The sequence below is a fragment of the Alexandromys fortis genome, unplaced genomic scaffold (genome assembly GCF_014885135.2).
Source record: "Alexandromys fortis isolate MF-2015 unplaced genomic scaffold, M_Fortis_MF-2015_v1.1 scaffold_198, whole genome shotgun sequence".
Taxonomy (NCBI): domain Eukaryota; kingdom Metazoa; phylum Chordata; class Mammalia; order Rodentia; family Cricetidae; genus Alexandromys; species Alexandromys fortis.
In genome coordinates, this window is record NW_026068111.1 from 500,717 (window position 1) to 519,988 (window position 19,272).

Consider the following 19,272-nt stretch of genomic DNA (forward strand, 5'->3'; position numbering starts at 1 on the left):
GGGAAGGGGATGTGGGAGGTGGCTGGATGATCAGGGCTTAGATCAAAGCCGGCCTTACCTCTCCAGTATATTATCAGTTCTGTGGAAAACATGGCCTTAGGTGGGAGGACTTGGCTTTAGCTGTTGATAGCTTGGACCACCTGGCAGTATGGTGTGTGTGTGTGTGTGTGTGTGTGTGTGTGTGCACGCATGTGAGATTCTTGTTTTCATCTTTTAATAGTTAATGTCTAGTGTTAGTTTGATTGGACTTAGAAATACTTAGAAGATTGAGACACACTTGTGGCAGTGTCTGTGGGGGAGTTTCCCAGAGGGGATTATGTGGTGGGAAGAGTAGCCTAGGTGAAAGCCAAGCCCTGAGTATACTCAGCAAAGGCAAAGAGAGGAAAGGCAGCCTTTCCTTCAGGTTTTCAATCCCTGAGATGTGAGCCTCTCAGCCTCACCCTCCCACCATGACTGACAGAACCCTCTGAAACTGTCAGGTCTATAGTCACAGCAAAGATAAAAATGGCTGAAAGGGGCAGCTAACATAATTCCTATCTTGATCCTGCCGTCCTTGGTTCATGTCCCTGGTGCCACCAGGCTTCAGTGACCAGGGTTCTTGTGTCTAGGTTTGCTTTCTGGGTTATCACCTATGCTTTTTCTGCCTGATTTTCCTAGGAGAACAGGATGCTGCAAGATCAAGACTCCCATCAGCAGCCACACCCTTCCTCCCATCTGCAGGCAGAAGGTTGAGGTGCTAGGGTTTGGTTAGGAGGAATCTCTGGCTGCCACACAGGGTCAGGGACAGACAGCTCTGAGAGTTTGGTTGGACAGTCCAGGGCACTCTGGGGCTAACCTATACAAACCTTCCTTCCTCCCCTAACAAAGAGAACCTGGGCAATTTATTTCTGTCGGATGGTTTCTGGGAGGAGGAAGAGGACAGATGTTATGAAACAAAGGAAGTCAGGCCATTTTTGTGTCTGAACCAGTGGCGATCAATTCTGCATACTTTACTGCCTCGCCCATGTTTTGGGGGGATGGATATTTTAGGCCATTTCAATCAAAGGTGGTGCCACTCTAGGTTCCAAACAAAGGCCTAGATTTATTTTTTTCCTGGCAGCACAATCCTTAAAGATTACAGCTGCTGCAACATTTTTAGCCACGTCAACATTCCTTAGGAAATACAAATATGGGCATTATTTCATGGAGATGGCACCGGGTAATATAATAAAATGGATTTATTTCATCTTAATTTATTTAAAATGTGCATAGACAGAACTGGGATAAAATCCATGAGATGAAATATCTCGTTTGCATGAATATATTGAAAAATCCTGCCACCTCCGAAGCCCCCAAAAAGAGGCACCTTTTTTTTTTCTTCCATCCTCAGAATAAGAAGAAGAATAGGTGCTCTTTTTAAAACAAGGAAATATAACCTTGACAGAGAGAAATGATTCATGCCCCATGACTCCCATGGAGGTATGAGGGATGAGTGTAGACGCACGCACGAGTGTGCTGGGCTGAGGGATGGGCCAGGAGAGGAAAGCCTCGTGTTGCACAGGATGCTGGACTGGACTGTAGGAGAGGAAGGCAGTGTGGGAATATCTTTCTTGAGGAGCTAGTCAGGTGAGTTGCATCCCGGAACCCCCACTTCTGGTGTTTGCCAGGTCTCAGAAGCACCCAGCTAAGGGCATGAGTGGTTCCCACAGGCTCATGTGTGTACATTTGACCCCCAGATGGTCGCGTTGTTTTGGGAGGTGGGGACTAGCTGCAGAGTGTGGGATGCTGAAGGGTGGGTCTTTGTGCTTGTATCCTCAACCTGTATCTGACCTAAGCTCTCTGCTTCCTGGTCCACGGAGACAAGCTCCCGATGCTGTGAACTCTGCTGCACTCTTGTGAACCCCGAGAAACCCTTCCTTGTTTACGTTGTTTCCTGGTAGGCATTTGGTCTCAATGTGAGGACATTATTACACAGGGATTGCGTTCCACAGGTATATGTCTCTTTTCAGAGAGCTGGTCAGTCCGTCAGAGTCTCACCAGGCAACACCTGCCAGGGGCTCTGTTATGCTCTAAGTATGACAATATTTCCTGGAAGCCCATGTGCTGGCCTTTGCGGTCAGTCGGTGAGGCTTTTGAAATGCGATTTTCAAATTTTTCTTTGAAATGTGTGATTACATCACGAGGTGCTCTGGTCCCCTCTAAGGCTGGGTACCCTAATGGATTAAAATCTGAGGGCACTAGGAAGAGGTGGGGCTTGATTGGAAATGGGTCACTGGGGCAGTGTGTGTGTGTGTGTGTGTGTGTGTGTGTGTGTGCTCGCGTGCGTGTGTGTATAGATGGTGGAGCCAGGGGTGAAAGTAGGGGCCTTCCTCAAACACTTTTAATTATGTGTGTGTGTGTGTGTTTACCTGTACATAAAAGTGAAGGTGCCCATGGGAGCCAGAAGAGGGCGTTGACCTTGGAGCTGCAGTTACAGGTGATTGTGAGCTGCCTTATGTGAGTGCTGGGAACCGAACTTGGGTCCTCTGGAAGGGGAATGCGAATTCTTAACTGCTAGACCAGCTCTCCAGCACTCTTTACCCTTTAAAGACAACGTCTCTCACTGAATGTGGAGCTCACTGATTTGTCTAGAGCATCTGGATAAAAGGTCGGAGTCCTTTTCTTTCTGCAGACCCAAATCTGGAATTATAGGCATGAGTCACTGGGTCTGGAATTTTCTTTATGGATGCTGGGGAGAGAACTCAGGTTCTCATCTGTGCGTGGGAAGCATTGCATTGGCTGAGATACCTCCCCAAGCAAAGGGCATATCCTATCCTCAGATCCTTCCTCACAATCATTCTGCCTCCTCTCAACCCTGAGGTGAGCCTCTCTACCACCCCCTCATCTTCCTCAGCATGATGCTCTCTCTGGGCATCCAAGATTCTGTAAGCTAGGGAGCCAGGTGGCCATGCATGGAAACCTCTGGCTGTGAGCCACGTCCTTCCCCCTTTCAGTTATTTCTCGTGTATTTTGACACATGCTGACAAGTGACCGTTACAGAGATGTGCTGATCCATGAGACTGAAGACCCCAGGGTCCAGCATTCCATCCCAACCTCTTAGCGTAGCGGCTGTGTGACCTGGACACTGCTGTTATTTTCTGGCAGTTATGGAGGCAGAGGCGGAATCTGGTGGGTGGGATTCATCTCTGCCTTATCCCATGCAGTGTGATCCCAAGGGACCCTTCTGGCCTCTCTGTCCATGGGTGGAGTGAAATGGATGGTGAATCCTACTTCCTCCCATGCTCAGGGTTAGTCGTCTGAAAGTCCCCATTTATGTGGGCTGCTGGAGTGCTGGGGTACAGATGCACCCCCACAAAGGGCCTTCTGTAGACAACGGGCCTGTCAGATTCTGCTGTCTTTCTCCTAGCTTGCTCCCCCATGCTCTTCAGTACCATCTTGAGTCTGTCTGCCCTCCTCCAACTGCCTTGGCTACGCTGGGCCTCAGAAGCAGCTGGCCTTCTGTCTGTCACCTGGGAGAGAACCCACAGGTCACCAGCACCCTCATCTTTCTCCCTCCCATCTTCCCCTCCCTCCCTGGTTTCCCTGCCCATCCCCTCTAAGCTTTTCAAGACTATCCAGCCCTCCCCTCTAGGCTTCTCTTAGCCCCTGGCCTTTCCCATTTCTCCTTGACTGCATCCTTCAGCGTTCCAACTGACCTCCACAAATGCCCATCTTTAGAAGCATCATTGACCTCCTTTAATACTTTCCTTATTCTTTATCCTCCTAAAGGGGCCGATGCTTGCTGGAGACCTGACTGCATGTGCTCTTTATATCCTTGTTTCTGCCCAACTCCAGCTCACAGACTCTGGCTTCTGCTCCATCTCTGTAAAGTTCTCAGCTCTCTCAATGCTGCAGCACCCTTCATTCCTTCCTCCTTCCCCTTTTCTCCTCTACTTCCCCCTTCCCCCTCCATTTCTTTAATATTCTTCTCTTTCTCCCTCTCTTTCTTTGTGTTCACACAACCAATTTCTCTTGTCTCCCTCCCCTCTGCCACCACACCCCACCTTCCTCTCCCTCTGATCTTTCTTTCTCCATCTACTATTTCCAGCCTCGTTGGTGCCCTGCTTCTGGTCAGTCTCCAAATATTGGCCTTTCTCGGGGTCTTCCTGTTGGGTCCTTTTCTGTATCATTGTCTCCTAGGCTCACATCCCTAACCTTGGTTTTAAAATGTTCTTATACATTCATACCTGTAAATCCTTTATCTGCAGGTAGGACCTCCTACCTGAGCTCTGAATACCCAGATGTAGCCTCCCTTCTGGAACCTTCTTTAGACTTAAGGGCATCCCAGTGCAGCACAGCCAAAATTTAAATTACTCCCTTTCCCTTGAAACTTAGTTCCCCCAATGCCCCTGACTCCCAGAAAGTAGTACCCACATATAGAACTCCACCACTCAATCCCCAATCTTGGTCAGGATTCTCTTTAAAAAGTAGATTTATGGGGCTGGAAAGGTGACTGAGTGGTTAGGAGCACTGACTGCTGTCCTGGAGGGCTCAGGTTTGATTTCCAGCACCCATTTAGTGGTACACAACAATCTGTAACCCAGGGGACCTGATGCTCTCTTCCAGTCTCCATGGGCACTAGGCACACACATGCTGTCACAGACATACATGTAGGCAAAACACCCATATGCATAAATTAAAAAGGGAGATTTATAATATAAAATTATTGAGTTTTTATTGTTTTTGGCAGTGGTTTTTGGAGACAGGGTTTCTCTGAGTAACCTTGACTGTCCTGGAACTAGTTCTATAGACCAGGCTGGCCTCAAGCTCATAGAGCCCCTGGTTCTACTTCCTGAGTCTTGGGATTAAAGGTTTGCACCACCACCACCTGGTGATTTGAAACCTTGCACAATTACCTTCTCTAACTATCTTTAAGACACTTCTGTATTCCAAAACAAAACCCCCAAGTCTATGAAGCAGTGCCCCTCCGCCCCATTTCCCTTTCTCTACTCCTGGACACTGCCTACCTAGCCTCTGACTCTTTAGATATTTTTAAGTCTGTCTTAATGGTCACATGGCTGAGACCAGGAGTCAACTCTTAGGTCATGTTTTATTGTGAGAGCTGCTATCTGAGGAGACAGTGGATTCTCACCTGCCAAACCCAACTTCCATCTCTTCTTTAGCCAGTAGGCTAAATATACAAGGAAGGGAAACAGAGGCAGCACCCTCTGGTCAGGCAGTCAGTCTTGTCTCTTGGATTTCTGGAGCTGGTGCTTTTCTCCTTCCAATCTCTCCTCTGGAGCAGTGGGAGACTTCCCACAACCACGGCTATAGAGTCTTGCATCTGTCCTGAGCCAGTCATTTGGATGACCCCTAGACCAAAGGTTAATGCAGAGCAGACAGCTATCATGTGTATGTGAGTGTGTATCTCTCTGTCTGTCTGTCTATGAGTGTGTGAGCTTGAGTGTGTGCCTAATTGTGTGTCTGTATGATTGTGTGAGCATGAGTGTGCGAGTGTGTATGTATTCGTGAGTGTGTGTATATGTGTGTGTGAATGTGTATGAGTGTGTATATATGTACATGAAAGTGTGTATATATGTGTGAGTGTGTGTGTGTAGCTTCCTTCCTACACAGTCTGTTTAGTTGAGGTTTCTATTGTGATAAAGCATCACGAGCAAAAGTAAATCGAGGAGGAAAGGGTTTGTTTCAGCTTACATTTTGTAGTTCATCATCCAGAAAGTCAGGGCAAGAACTCAAGGCAGGAACTGGAGGCAGGAGCTGACGCAGAGGTCATGAGCGGTGCTGCTTACTGGCTTACTGCTTATGGCTTGCTCAGCCTGCTTTCTTACAGAACCCAAGAGAATGCCTCTATAGTTAGACAGATGCGTGTACGGTTCTGGATACGTGTAGTCACTTATTTCAGATGTATACCCAGAGGTGAAATTGCTGGACCACAAGGTAGTTCTATATTCAAATCTTTGTGGTGTCAGAGCCCAATCTCACATTCCTACTGGCAATGTCCAAGACTTCCAGCTTGTTCACCTCTCCACCGATGCTCGTTGTTTTATAAGAATGCTTCAAACCATGGCTGCCCCAGTGATGCTCTCTGCATGACTCTGATGACCAGTGTCTGCAGTCATCTGCATGCGCCAATGGTCCTTTTAGGAGGGACACCTATTGAAAATCCTTTGTCCATTTAAAATCGTGTCCTTTGTGTTTTCATGTTGCCGAGTTGCGAGAGTTCTTGATGTATCCTGGCTATCAGAACTTTATCAGTGATGTAACCTGAGAACTTCCTGATGTGGGTGCCTGGGAACTTGGATCCTCTGCAAGAGTGGTGTGTGCTAACTGCAGAACTGGCTTTCTAGCCCCAGGTAACATATCTTATAATCAAGTCACTAGAATAACCCCGAGCTGCTACATGGATCAACTTCACAGGACTGTGACAAAATACCCAAGGTGATTAACTCATTAGGAGAGAGATTTATTTGATGAGGGCTTCAGAGGTTCAGGGTTAAGACTGAGTGGCTCTATTGTCTAGGCTTACAAATGCTGATGCTAAAGAGCTCGTTAGAGCAAAGGGCTTTCTTCCAGAGCCAAGAGGCACACAGACACAGAGCCTGGGGTTGGCAGACCCTTTAAGAGTGTGCCCTTAGTCACCTAAACACTTCTGATAAGTCCCACCTCTTAAAGGTCCCCAAAGCCTTCCAAACTGTTACTCTGGGTACCAAGCCTTCACCATGTGGTTTTACAAGGGACACACTTAAACCATGGCACAATTGTCAATCTGAATTTTGCTCTCACAGCCATCAGGAGCTGCCTCAGGATGTACCCGGCTCCAGTCACCTTCAGCCTCACCCTGACCACACTGTCCCCATACCCTGTGGTCTCCAATCTGAAAAATACTTTGTTCCTAACTTGTCTCTTGGCTTCTACTCTGTCCTGTTATGATCTGTTCTCGCTCTAATAACCAGAACAACCTCTAGAAACATACATCAGAATATGTCTCTTATCTGCTTTATTCTTTTCAGAGCCCTTAACGTCACATCGAGGCTCACGTTAAAACCCAGCAGCACAGCCAGGCTTCCTCTCTGCTGCATTATTTAGTCTCCACCTCACCTCTGCTATAGTTCAAAACCCCTCAAAGGCTTCTGGGTCAAGGGCTTAGTCCTTAGCATGGCGCTGGAAATTGTGGGACCATTAAGAGATGGAGTCTAGTGGGAGCTTGTTAGACCATTAGAAGAGGATAGTGGAACCCAGGTCCTTTCTTCTTCTCCTCTTTGGCTTTTTGGCCATGAAGTGAATAGTTTTGCTGTATGCCATACTCCCTTTGTTATGCCTTGCATTGGGGGCTCTATACTGTGGGTCCTCAAACAACACTTGATGGTTTAGTGTATGCATATGTGTATGCATGTTCCCATGGGTGTGGGAACACATATACCTATGTGTGTGTGTTTGTGTGTGTGTGTGTGTGTGTGTGTGTGTGTGCATGTGGAGGCCCATAGGAAGCTGGCACCAGATGTCTTCCTCAGTTGAACCTGAACCTGGGTCCTCTGTCTTTGTTCCCACATATCACAGCTTTTTATGTGCATTTTGGGGATTTAAACTCCAGCCCTCACGCTTGCGTCATGGGTACTATATTTGTTGAGGCATCTTCCAGTCTGACCTTTTCTCTTTGTAAATTGGTCTTCTTGGTTATTTGTTGTAGGGACAGAAAACTGACTCATATCAGCTCTGACCCTGCCCTTTAGTTCCTGCCTGGAAGTCTTGGGCAGTGCTTGCTCCCCTGTCTGGTGAGCACCCTCTACCCCGCCTTATCCTCTGAGTGGTGTTGTCTCTGAGAGAGACTTGTTAAGATGCAAGATGTTCACAGAGAGGTGAAACAAGGGGAAGGGGACACTCCCTCCTGCATGGGGAACTCAGGAAGGAGACCAAAGGCTTCAGGAAGTCCCTGAAACTTAACACATTTACTAGGCCCCTCCCTGCCAGAGCATATATAAGTAGTTAAGACTTCCGGGAGATGGTCTCAGACCAAACCATTTTTTGTTTTGTATGTTTTCTGGACTTAGGTATTTTATTGCAGCCGCACAGAAAGTGTCAGACAATGACCTTGATGTGGTATGTGAAGGAAATGTACCGGGTGAATAGTGTGAGCCCTGGGAGGGGAAGAAAGGGAGTTTGCAGGGGTGTTTGGGGGTAGCCCCAAGAGGAAGACAAAGGCTGGAGCAAGATCTTTGGGGTCAGAGAAGGAAAAAGGGAGGGAAGAAGGGAAAAGGAAGTAGAAAGATCCTAGGTTGAATTCCAAAGGCAGATGAACTCCCAAGTTCTGTTGCCTCTGAGGAAAGCGTGGCTGAGGGTGGAGAGGCGGGCAGGGTGGCATGTGGCATGTGTCCTTGCATGCCGAGTCTGGCTTCTGCACCGAGAGAACACTAGCTCCTAGCAGCAATGCTCAGAATGGTTGTTGAATAAGCACTCACATGCTGCATAACTCCTGCCGCTGTAAATGAGATGAACTAGACCTCTGTCTCCTTTCCTGACTTCCAGGCCATCCCCGAGCCTTGCTTCCCGGCTCTGGGCTCAAGCCCAGTTGAAGGACCACTGATTTTGATGTTGGCCTGTGTTTCATCTGCGACTTGTCGGTGTATCTTCCCATCTCTCAGGGGATCACTGACTCCATAACAAAACCGCCCCCCCTTTAGTTTTCACTAGCAGCCCTCAGAATCTTCTAGAAGCTCACTAGTGATTCCTACAAAACGCCTGAAAGCTTTTCCCTGTGTTCGCCCTCCCGCCCCACCTCTGCCAGCTGCCCGCAGCCTGGTGGGGAGCCCTGTGCAGGCCCTACGTCTCAGGACTGACAAGAAGGGCGTGTGGGTTAATTTTTTTTAATTTTATTTGTTAGACGCAATAGGATGTCTAGACAAGTCCATCTTTTCTGCATTTGACGTGGAATCTTTGTTAGACACAGGGGACTCTGGAGAAGCTAGAATCTAAAACAGCTTCAGCGGATGAGAGCCCACCAGAGAGGTCTGTGTCACAGTGAGATCTTTATTCTGATGGGATCTTTAATAACCCTGGGCCAATCCAGCTTTTTTTTTTATTCCTCCCACATGAAATTAATTTATTGGCTGTATGGTTCAGACGTCATTTGGCTCCCACTTCGGCTTGTACACCCTAGCCTCTTTTGGAAAAGACATATTATTCTTAAGAATGAATGTCTTGTAATTCTTTTGTGTCGTTTGACTCTGTGGTTCCATCAGCTTCCTTGAGGGCTGAGCAACTACCTCTGAGTCTTATAGCCTTGTTATGTGCGTGCATGTGTGCTTGACGGAGCTGGGGAAGTGTGAAATGGGGCTTGAGAAAGGCTGGAAAGTTGGTGTGTGTGTATGTATGTATATATGCATGTATGTTTGTGTGTGTATGTATGTGTGTTTGTGTGTATGCACGTGTGTTTGTGTGTATGTATGCGTGTATTTATGTGTATGTGTGTACATGTATATTTCTGTGATTATGTGTATGTGTGTGCACGTATGTATTTGTGTTTATATGTATGTGCATATGTGTTTGTGTGTACGTGTGCATGCATGAGCGTGTGTTAACACTGACACACGAATACAGAGAAAGATGGCTGAGAAAATAACCCTAACGCTCTATACGTGGTTGTGGTTGCCCAGATTGAACATCATCTCAGTATCCCGCCAAGAGGAGTGCCCAGAGACAGGTGACCAGATTTGAACCCCGATTCTTCCCTGTACTGGTGTGACTTTGAATGTGTTAGTTTGTCACCCTACGGCCTTGATTTTCTTACTTGCAAATGGGACTCATAAAAATGCCATGGGCGGATGAAATAGGTCCATCTGTACGCGGCCCTGGCAACAGCGCCTGGCGAGTGGCAGGCACTCTATAAATGTCAGCTGATGGGGTCATGGTGACCTCCTGCGGCTGCTTTCCTTGTGATGGGCTAATTGCCTTGTTTGGGGAGGAGGCCTTCCCCACGCCCTGTTCCATTTGATTTAAGGGAGGCTACATGTTGATATTTAATTATGTCCCATCTGGCTCCCATACCAGTCCCCACAGGAGTCGCAGCACTGTGCCAACCAGACCCTCAGTGAGTTTCCCACCGTCCTGTGTGGTCTGCCCTCCTTGCACATGCCCACCATCCCTCCTTGCTCTGGAGTCAGCCTTGTCTGTGTGTACGCACGTACTCTTGCCCTCCCGACTCTCGCCTGCCCGAGGGGTATGCTGGTTGAATCTACACTCCCCCATGCCCACCTTAAACCTGGCCTGTTTCGTGAGAGGCCCAGACTCTAATTGGGTCTGGTTTGCTCTGGAGCCGTCCCTGGAAGACAGAAGTGGTAGGCTACTGTCTTCTAGAACCTTCTGGACCAGGAGGACCAGGCAGGGGCTTCTCTACATCTGTTAAATGAAATAGATAAGATCTCCTTGTGTGGCGGTTTGAATCAGAAATTGCTCCCTCCAGAACAGACATGCTTAGGGCTTCGGGTCTTTGTGAGATGTCTGGGCCATGAGGACTCTGCCCTTATCAGTGGATTCATGGCCTATTTTGTTTTGTTTTGTTTTGAGATAGGGTTTCTCTGCATGGCCTTGGATGTCCTGGAATTAGCTCTGTAGACCAGGCTGGCCTCAGATTCACAAAGATTCACCTGCCTCTGCCGCCCGAGTGCTGGAATAAAATTTAACCATGTATACATATGTTAAAATTATTTCTTACTTTGAGATGGACCGTTTTCATCCTTTGAGGATGTCATCCATGCAGACAGTGTATTTGAGGTCCATTTCACTTCTCCCCAACTCTTCCCAAATCCACTCCATCCCATCCCCTTCCAACTTAGTGTCCTCTTTTAAAACTTTTATTTACAATCCACAGAGTTCAATTTGTGCTGGCTAAATACTCAGGGTTGTAGGGCCACCCACTGGAGCATGGTCAGCCAACAGGAGCATATCCTTAAAGAAAACTCTCCCTCCCTTGGAAGCCATCAACTCTGAATAGTGGTAAGTTACCTGTGGGAGCTCCCGAGACCCTCTCCTCCCTATGGTAGGCAGTGAACCTGGTTGACACTGTGCCTGAAACCACAGCTGCTTTGTGTGCGGTGGTCTTGTCATGTGTGTGTGCTGTGGTCTCGTCATGTGTGTGTGCTGTGGTCTTGTCATGTGTGTGTGCTGCGGTCTTGTCATGTCCCTGGTCCTGTTTTACTCGGGTCCTCCCCAACCTCTTACTTGTACATTTCTGTCCCCTCTTCCACGTCAGTCCCCAAGTCTTTGGGAAGGGCTGACGTTCTCTCCACTTAGATCAGTTTTGCCTCTGAGGGAAATTTTAGACCCTGCCCCTGATTCTGATTCTGTCTGCTAAGAGGTGGGGACAGCTCTATTCTACTCTCTGCACAGTGATGTTCAGCCTCACGACAAGTTCCAGAAACAACGGGGCTGAGTGAGCATGGTTTGAAACCTCGGAAACCGTGAGCCAAAATAAGTCCGCCTTCTTAGTGCTGATCTTCTTAGGCACTTCTTCACACCGTTAGAGAACAGACTGACATATTTTATCACGTTGAATTGAGTGTAACTCATTTTGAGACAGTTGTTTTAAATGCCTGTTGGTTTGAGACTAGCCTGGGATGCTTAGTAACACGTTCTTGACTCCCCAATCTCGAATGATTAAGACCAATCAACCAATCAATAAGAAACCTCTTCAAACCAATTAAGTTTTGAATTGAGATGTGTTAACAGTCACTCCTTTCAGTATACTGCTCTACATATTTAGACAAACGTGACCCCTTGACTCATTACCACCATCATTAAAATATTGTATGGATCCATCAACCCCAAAGGCTCTTAAAGTCCTTTGTCATCGAGCCCTTCCCACACCCTTTCCTCTTGGTAACTGCTGTGCTTTCTGGCTGGTTTTGCCAGCCTGTGTTTAGTGTTTGGTTTAGCATCCAGTGATTCTCACTCAGCAGAACACATTTCAAATTCATCCACTTTAGTGTCTATCACTACTTTGTTCATTTTCGTTGCTGGGTAATATTCTATGATATGGATGCTTTACAGTTTATTTGCATGTTAGGGTAGTTATGCATAAGTTTATTGTAAAATATTTGGACTCAATTTCCATTTTCTAGCAATGCAGGGATCCTACAGAAAGATACTTCAGGGGTCCATGGAAGGCAGCACCACCCAGACATTGCAGTAAGTTTCCCCAAACAGCTTTCCTATCTTGAAGCAGCAATGTATGCAAATTCCAGTTGTTCTTCATCCCCACTAGCATTTGGGGCTCTGTGTTTTATTTTTGTGTTTTAGCTAATGCACCAGGGATACAGTGTCATCTCATTGTGAATTTAATTTGCTTTAATGTCTAACAATATTACACACCCCTTATATATGCTTATTTGATATTTGTCCATGCTGGCTAAGTATCTGTTAAAAGTTTTGTTGACTTTTTATTAGGTTGTTTATTTTCTCATTGCTGGGTTTTGAGAATTCTTTATAACAATCTGGATTCAAGTCCTTCCTCAAATATGTGACTTGCAAATATTTCCTTACAAGCTGTGGCTTGTCTTTTAATTTGCTGAACGTTGTCCCTTGTAGAGCAGCCGTTTTTAATTCCGATGGAGACCAAGCCTTCATTCTTTTCTGGATTGTTCTGGTGGTACCGTTCCAGCAGTTTTTAATTTCATTTTAATTTTCCTCAGACTGAGGACAGTGTTAGGGTGTGGCGTCCAGGCGGTGGCTTTGTGGGGAGCTGGCTTCTGCTCCACAGCCCTCCCTTGATACAACCCTCCCACACACTGTGCCTTCCTGTCTGCGCGGCCACTTCCTTATGGGGTCTTCTCATTCTGAAAGCCTCACTGCCTCTCATGACCACCAAGCATGGCCCTGTGCTCGTCCCTTCTTCACTGCTATTAGAAAACACCTGACAGACACGACTTAAGGGACACTTATTTGTTACTCTTGGTTCATGGAAATTTCAGTCCGTCATGGTGGAGCGAGCATAGCCTATCAGCGTCCTCCACATGACTGTCGCCAGTGGGGGGCTGAGCATCAAAACGTAAACCTCGGGGGACGTTTTGTATTGAAACCAGCACGTGTTGGGACTGCTCTTTCTATCCCATGGGCTTCTCTAAGCTTGAGTATCATAAAACAAAGCAGAAATTATCTCTGTGTCGTAAGGAAGGGGTTGCGTCTGCTCTAACATCTGGATAGCGGTAGGTTCAACAGACCTGTGAAGTATCTTTCTCTTTGATCTCTGAATCCTGTCTGCTCAGCCCTTTTTGTATCACTTGGGTAGAAGAGTTGGCTCCAGATGCCTCGTGGAGCAGCCTCTGCAAGGTTCAGGTCAGGACTCTGGCTGCCGAAAGATGCAAGGCTCTGGGGGTGGAGCTGGAGTCTTCTACCCTCCCCACAAGAGATCTGGAAGTCAAAATCCAAAGTCCTGACCTAGCATCCTTGCATGGGAGCATGGAAGTTGGTGTTAACCCCCAAGGGCTAGGGCTTGGAGGCCAGACTGCAGAAGGGGTGTCTCTACCACCCAGGGGAACTGGCTATTGCTTACCAACCCATTCCCACTGTGACAGCAATGTTAAAAGCATCAGCTGGCTCCTCTGACGCCGACCATGTCTCAGACCTCTGTGGCGAAAGCAGATGCCTTGCTCCGGTAGTAGGAGGCAGAATCTGTATTTCTGACAAGGCTGGGAAGCACAAAGAACCTCTTCCTATGTATAGCCCTGCTCACACCCTGGAGACCTGCTTTATTGAGGCTCTGTTCACACCCACACACCTACACATTAGTGCGGCCTGCTTACTCCCCAGACACACACCTACATACTAGTGTGGCCACACTCACACCCTGTACAGCTACACATTAGTGTGACCTGCTTACTCCTCGGACACATACCTACACACTAGTGTGGCCACACTCATACCCTGTACACCTACACATTAGTGTGACTTGCTTACTCCCCAGACACACACCTACACCCTAGTGTGGCCCTGCTTGCACAGCACACACCTACACATTCATGTGGCCATACTCACACCCTAGTCACCTACACGTTAGTGTGGCTCTCCTTGTAACCCCCATACCTACACAGCAGTGCAGCCCTTCTTGCACCCCCCACACCTACACATTAGTGTGGCTCTCCTTGTACCCCCACACCTACACGTTAGTGTGGCTCTCTTCGCACCCCCAACACCTACACAGTAGTGCAGCCTTGCTTGCATCCCACACACCTACACACTAGTGTGGCTCTCCTCACACCCCACATACCTACACGTTAGTGTGGCTCTCTTCGCACCCCCCCACAGTAGCGCAACCCTGCTTGCATCCCACACACCTAAACACTAGTCTCAGGGAGAGAGGTTTGCTGCAGGCCTCAGAGCATGCTTACTTCACTGGGAGCCATCCTCCTCCCTCCACCCCATCCCGGTCTCAGTGCAGCTCCTTGTCGTGGCTGCTGACCTTCCGCTGTAGTCATCCCCTCCCCTGGGCCCTGGAATCGATTTTCTTCCTTGTGGCATGTAAAGATTCAAAGTTTGCCCCTTGCTCCCTGTCCCGAGAGACCGCCTACATTAGCAGCTTTGTTGGGGACAGGGAGACAAGCGCTGGCCATCCCCCGTGGAGAGGGGTATGAGGGGGGTCCCTGGAGCATCGCTCAGTTTCCGAGTGGTGTCTGTGTCCCAGGGTAGCTGTTAGGTTCTGGGGGCTCACTGGAGGCTGGCCTTGCTTTCGGTAGCTCCTTTGCCAGCCTTCTTTTAAATCAAGAATCAGCAGCTCTTATCTCTCAGCATCTGAGTTAGTCCTCAGTGATCTCTTGTGGCCTTCCCTACTGTGAAGGAGGAGAGGCACAAATGCAAGCTGAACTAACTTCTGTGTGTCTGTGGTAGCACCCTCTTCAACTTGAGCATCTTGGATTGGGGCCTCCTGACCCTAGGCCACCAGGGTCCTTCCTGCTACCTGCTGCTCACAGTCTCTCAGGCCTGGGCCTAGGTGTCTTGTCTCTACCCTCCCCGCCCCACCCTGTTTGCCCCTTCTCCCACTTGCCCTGCTGGTCCTAGCTCTTCCTTGTCTTAAAGGAACAGTGGCAATTCTAGTTGTCAGGGTTTTTAGCTGGATGCGGGGGTAAAGGGGGCAGCGGGTGGGGGGGGGCTTGTGGGGGAAGGGGTTTCGTTTTGTCTCTGCCTTGGTGCTTTCCTAACTGTCAAAGACACAGCCCATCCCAACTGAGACACTCAGGTCTTCGTCTCTCTGTGGCAGCCATGGTGACATTTCCAGAGAATACATCAAGTCCCATGTCACTGCCTGACCACCTCAAATAAACTCAAATGGTTTAAAATCCCTTAACCATCTATCTGCCTGGGGCTTGGTTGACAGCCTCAGAATCCCTGCTGGGTTTTTTTTTTTTTTTTAATGTCACAACAATGCCCTCCAGACCCTATCCCCTTGAAATTCCCTGAATGCCTCTGCCCCGCCCTTCCTGCTGACTTTAGTGCTCTTGTTCATCCTTCAAGTTTCAGTCTCAGGACCCAGCATGGGCTCTCAGGACCCAGCACATATTATTGGACCAGCCCACCTCTCTTGCCTGTAGTGACAGGAGCTTCTGAATTCACAGCTCGGGCACCTCATACAGACATCGTGTTTGCCAGGTGCTGGGCCCCAGGAGAGGAGGAAAGTCAGGAGATACTTTCCTTCTTCCTAGGGCCTCCATGCTGGTACCAAGACATGGACAATAAGCAAGAAAGCCAAGCAATAGGATAGGGCATGACTGCAAGACCTACATGGAGAAGCAGGCACAGCAAAGATATGGCCTTCTGAGAATGATGGATGGACTAGAAAGAGTCCAGCCCCTCAGAGATTGGAAAGAATTGTGCTCCTGGTGTGAGCAACTGATATTCAGGCTCAGGCCAAAGCTGATGTGTTTTGAGATCTTCAGGTCTTCAGGTGATGCTGTGGGAGCTCCTTCAGCTCCTTCAGCCAATAACCTTTAAGATACCTACTTGGGGGTGGTCTCTTATACTGTAAATGCGTCTGTAAAGCGTGTGCTAGCCCTGCCCTCTTGCTTTGGGTCCTCATGTCCAGCTGCTGGACTCTGTTTCCATTCCACATTCATGTAGAGGACTGTGATCTAAGACAGTGATCTGTGAGTCTCCCCTAAATAAATAACCCTTTATTATATGTAATTATGAGCTAGTGTGGGATTATTTTGTATCTTCCACCATGAAGGTGAGACCACACATTGCTTATGCAGGGGGGATTGTCCCCCATATGCTCCTTGCTCCATACATTACTTTCATTTACAATCCAGAAATTTAATAGATGAGACCATAGAGACCCTGGGCAGTAAAGATCTTGCCATATAAGCCTGGGGTCCTGAGTTTGAGCCCCTGACTGCACCTAAAAAGCTGGGGATGGTGGCACACACTTGTAATCCCAGCACAGTTGAAGTGTGGATGGGCAGATCTCTGGGTCTGGCTGGCTGGCCAGCCTAGCAGAATCCATAATTCCCAGGTCAATGAAGAGACTGTGCCTCAAAAACAAACAAATCCAAAAAAAAAAAAAATCCAAAGTAGCGGCACCTGAGCAATGAGTGTCATTCCAGGTTGACCCCTTGGCCTCCATATACGCATGCACACATAACTAATCAGGAGTGTTAAGAAAATCAACATAATGTTCCTTTGCTGACTTTTATGTATGTGATCATATTAGAAGGAAAAAATGGCTATATTGAAAAAACCCAACATAGTGAGTGGCAGCATGCACGTCATTCACGCAGATGAGCTCATTCCCATGTACTGGTTAAGATGTTGTGAGTGGCAGCTGCCCATCGTGAGCCCTGGCCCGGGAAGATCTGCTAGACTTTGCCGCTCTTCACACCCAGATGTGTCAAGCGGCTTTCACCCACAGCTGACTGAAGGATGCTTCTAGATTATTCTTAATTCCCAAGCGATTCATTCATGCTAAACCACAGATAAATAAATAGTTATGAAAAGCTTTCAGTGTGAGAACCATTTTGGCATACATATTTTAGGATCCCATTTAAAGGATTCCCTTAGTTGAAGCATCGCTAAAATATCAAATTATCATAAATCAAGATAATTCAGCAGAAACTTTAATTTCTTTCCATCTTTAAAAAACAAACCTATCAGAATGTGGTGATGCACACCTGTTATCCTGGAACTCGGGAGGCAGGGGCAGGAAGAGCGGGAGTGGAGTGAATACCAGCCAGCCTGGGCTACACAGTGAAACCTTGTCGCAAGCAAGCAAGCAAGCAAGCAAGCAAACAAACAAACAAACAAACATACTACCTAAGTGTTGTTGTGTGTGTTACAGCTCAATGGTAGGACAACTGTTTAGAATCCCCCAGGGAGGAGTTACTCAGTGGTAGAGCCCCTGCCTAGAATCCCCCAGTGAGGGGTTGGAGCGTGGCTCAGTGGTAGAGCCCCTGCCTAGAATCCCCCAGTGAGGGGTTGGTTGGGGCATGGCTCAGTGGTAGAGCCCCTGCCTAGAATCTCCCAGTGAGGGCTGGGGGTGTGGATCAGTGGTAGAGTCCTTGAGGCATACTTCCAGCTTAAAGAGCAATGTCAAATATTGGTGTGTCAGCAGGATTTGTTTGAGACAGACTGTAGTTTTTGCAAGTCTATTTGTGGTTGTTCAACCTTATCTGGGTAGAAGTAGAAAAGTGTGCTAGTACTGTACAAGTCTCTCCATTCTTTCCTAGTTTGTGAATGATTAGCAATTGAAAATAATGAATTTCAATCTTAAAGACACTATTAAAATTCCATAAATCATGTATGAACTGAAATTCATACCAATCAAACAAAAAGGTAACACCACAGAGTTTGCTCTGTTTTAAATTTTAAACACAAATGAACTTTCAAGTGCCCACTTCAGGTGACGGAGTAGAAGTGACAGAAGTTCAGGTAATTTGTCTTGGCTGTCACTGGGCCTTCCTTGTTTGCTCTAGATCTACTGTTTAAACGCAGAGCTGTGCTGCTCAGAGCACTTGGAGACAGTGACTGCGCCTGTATTGATACTGAGCAACTCGCTGTTAAAACACACGGATGCCCTTGAGTCTGTGTGTCTGAAGAACCCATCTCTCCTTTTCAGCAGTTTCCCTGTAGGAATCATTGTGTATTAAAATGTAAGGGAAAATGTACTAGTCAAGACTCTAAGTAGTGGTGGCAAATGGGTTCAGATCTAGACTAATAGAAAATGCTCAGATTCCAGGAAGGACTAGATATCATTATTATTTTTATAAGTGTGAATATTTTCCTGCATTTATGTTTCTGTGCCACGTGTGTGAAGTGCCTGTGGAGGCCAAAAGTGGGCGATGGATTCCCTGAAACTAGAGTGAGAGGTGGTCATGATTCACCATGTGGGAATTGAACCTTGATCCTCTTCAAAGGCACCCAACGCTCTTTCTTCACTGCTGAGCCATCTCTCCAACCCCAGAAAGAAGTATTGTTTAATTGCTGACATAATTTGAAGTGGCAGACACATGGAAATACAAACCCGCTCTAGGCACCGTGGGTCTACTGTCTGCAGCTGGGGGAGGGGCTTGTTTTCTCCTCCTCGCTGGATGGCCATCTGTGTCTGCACTGTGATGGATCATAGTGGGAAGGAGTTGACAAGAACCACAAAGGGGTCCGATAGATCATGATAACTGGGTGTGAGTTTGGCCTAAGCTCAACACACTCCTGTGCAGCCAGGAAGAGAGGCCTTCCAACCATGGAGCATTGCTAAGGATCCACAAAATTCAAAAATATAGGGGTGTCCTTCCCACCAGACCATGATCTACTTGGGTGGACAGGCAATGGGTTTCATGCACCTTTGCTGTTAAGGTTTGGTTGTGAAGTGTCCTGCCAAACACGCTGAAGGCTTAGTCTCCAGCCATTGGGTCTAATGAGAACCAGTTTGATCCTGAGGGCTCTGAACTAACCATAGTGATGCCATTATTTAGCGGTGTTGGGATATGGGAAGCTGGGCCTGACTGACAGTGTTGATGATGTGGTGTGTTTTTGCAGAGGTCACCTTGTGTCTAGTTCCTCCTTGTCTTTCTTGCTTGCTGTGAGCTGAACATCTCAGAACTACCACACTCATTCTCTTGGTGTGGGAGAATTGCCTGTATTCTGTCAATCATGTTATAAATAAATGCTGATTGGCCAGGAAGGAAGAATAGGCGGGAAAACCAGACAGGAAGTAGAAATGATGTAATGAGAACAGGAGAATTCTGAGAAGGAGGAAGTTGATGCCTCCCATTCCTGCCCAGACCACCGAAGCAGCAGGATGTGAGCTGCCCCACTGAA